We start from the raw sequence: 2451 nt of genomic DNA on the forward strand, positions 1-2451 counted from the left end.
TCGAATTTAAGGTTAGGGGAACAACCCACAGTATTAAGTACATAGGATCATTATCATGATTAACAGGGCGATTCCTAATACCTGGTGTCAATTTGTAGATACCAGGTAATGAGAATAGAGTCGATTCAAAGGAATCAAGCTTTGGAGTCGACTCTATTGTCATTGTGAATATGGAGTCAACTCCAAAGCTTGATTGTGGGGGAAGCTTGACTGAAGAATCTTGATTTCTCAGTTTGGGAACAATCCCAAAGAAATAGTCGGGAGACGCAGAGCGTTTGGCATCGTTGTGACAAACGCTGAATCTCACAGCTTTTTTTTTGTTTTTAATTACTCAACAACTAAGACACAAACCCCTCGTTTATTCCTTCACTTTCATCTTTCACTACTTTTTTATTTTACATTTTGTTCTGATTCTTTCCCCCTGAATGTCTGGCTAGAACTTTCTGGAACTGGGAGCTAATGCTAAATTTAATGTTCTGTTAGAAAAGACAGCTTGATGTGTGGTTTCATTAAATTCATTCAATTTAAATATCTTGTCTTTCTAAGAAAAACTGCTGATTAAGCAATGCACTATACCATATTCATGAGAAAGTAGAATGTTGTGTTTGTTATTTGACGTTTGTGTAAATTCAATACGTCGTTTTCAGCTAGTGATTAAAGAATTGGTTCATGAGTCATCTTTGTCAGATATGCTGGTGGCGCTTTCTGATTTTAGTCATTTAACCATTCAAAAGAGTTATCTGTGTGTGGAACAGTTTTGCATTGCACCCGCGAATACCTGCAACCTGGAATGGAAAATAAGATTTATTTTGTTCCAACACTTTTTTGTTGTTGTTGTTGTTGTTGTTACTGTTATTGTTGCTCCAAAACTGAAAAGTGTTACAATGGAAGCAGAAGTAAGTGTAGCTTCTTAAATTGTGTAGTTTAACGCAGTGTTTTTCAATCTTTTTTGAGCCATGGCACATTTTTTACATTGGAAAAATCTTGAGACTCTGTAGCCTAATACAGTATATATAATTGCAATAGAGTTTCTCAATTTATTTATACTCACTCAGTGTGAAACCTGGGCCTGTTTAGATGAACATAAAGCCGATATCCTGGCAGGAATTGAAGAAAGGCATACACGAAGCTCTTCAACAGCTTTCAGTCTCTCTCTGTTTTTAGTTTTTATAGCAGTTAGGCTTGAAAAGCTCAGCTCACACACATATGTTGTGGAAAATGGGAGCAATGTCAAAACTTTGTTGGCCGGAATGGGGAACTCCTTGGCAGCAGTCAACCAAAAACTGTCCAAAGGAAGTTCAGCAAATCTTAGCTTTAAACCACGATCTTGTTTCAGTTCAGTTAGTTCCTCCTGCTCCTGTAAAGTCATGTCCTTTCCAACAGCAGTCAAGGCATTCAATGGAGGCTGAAGAGAAATAAAATGACAACTTCTCAAGAGTTTACAGATGTTTACCTATTACCTCGCACAGTGCAGCAGGGTGATCTTGCCGCTCCTCTGTGAGTGGGAACATCTCAAGGTTGGCACTTTGCACATGTTGTTACCAGAGGTGCACCTTTAAATGGAATCCATTTATTTTATCTCATTTCGGCCTTGCATCCGTGTGTCCACCCGGACGAACATTACATTACTCTGGCAGTCACTGTATTACAGCACAGACACTCAACAATGGCTTATTATTTAATAATGATAAAATAATAATGATAATGATGATGATGATTAGATAATAATGAATAAATTTTAATAAAAAAGAATTTTAAGACTAAGTGAAATTGGACAATTTCTCAAGGCACGCCTGACGATCTCTCACGACACACTAGTGTGCCACGGCACAGTGGTTGAAAAACACTGCTCTACGGTATGTAGACTGTATTACATGCGTGTTGAGCAGAGAGGAGATATTATAATATTATACAGTATCTGGAAATATAGTGTGTGACTGCTGCTGAAATAAGGAAGAGACTTAGGATTCTCCTTTTCAAATCTGAAACCAAATTGCTGAAGCAGCACAATACTTACCTGAACAGCTTACTCTACGAAGTCTTTAGTTATTTAACCTAAGCATTGGTGGTTCAGTGGTAGAATTCTCGCCTGCCATGTGGGAGGCCTGGGTTCAATTCCAGGCCAATGCAGACGTGAATTTTGAAAGTTAAGCCTTCACCAAAAGAACATTACAAGCCTTATCATTTCTGCCCAAACTAGACCAACTCCATGCTGCTGAAATATACAAGAGACTTAGGATGCTCCTTTTCTATTCTTTTCTTTTATTTAAATCTGTCAATCTGTCACCCACACGTCATTCTGGGGGACGAAGAGGAGGAAGCTGGACAGATACATTTATTTATTATTGCTGTTTCCTCAATCCAGTGCAGAAAGAAGAAAAACAACACAACTGATTTAAAATAAAAATATAGAAAACAATCTAATGTAAGGTTCTGATCCGGTTTGCTTTC

General features: G+C 37.8%; 1 non-coding gene across 1 annotated transcript; it reads left to right on the forward strand.

Annotated features, from left to right (window-relative positions):
- Nucleotides 1-2059: 2059 nt before the first annotated feature.
- Nucleotides 2060-2130, forward strand: trnag-gcc (transfer RNA glycine (anticodon GCC)). Its single transcript has one exon. It is a non-coding gene; the product is annotated as a tRNA-Gly (tRNA).
- Nucleotides 2131-2451: the final 321 nt, after the last annotated feature.

The sequence above is a fragment of the Ictalurus punctatus genome, unplaced genomic scaffold (genome assembly GCF_001660625.3).
Source record: "Ictalurus punctatus breed USDA103 unplaced genomic scaffold, Coco_2.0 Super-Scaffold_100046, whole genome shotgun sequence".
Lineage (NCBI taxonomy): Eukaryota > Metazoa > Chordata > Actinopteri > Siluriformes > Ictaluridae > Ictalurus > Ictalurus punctatus.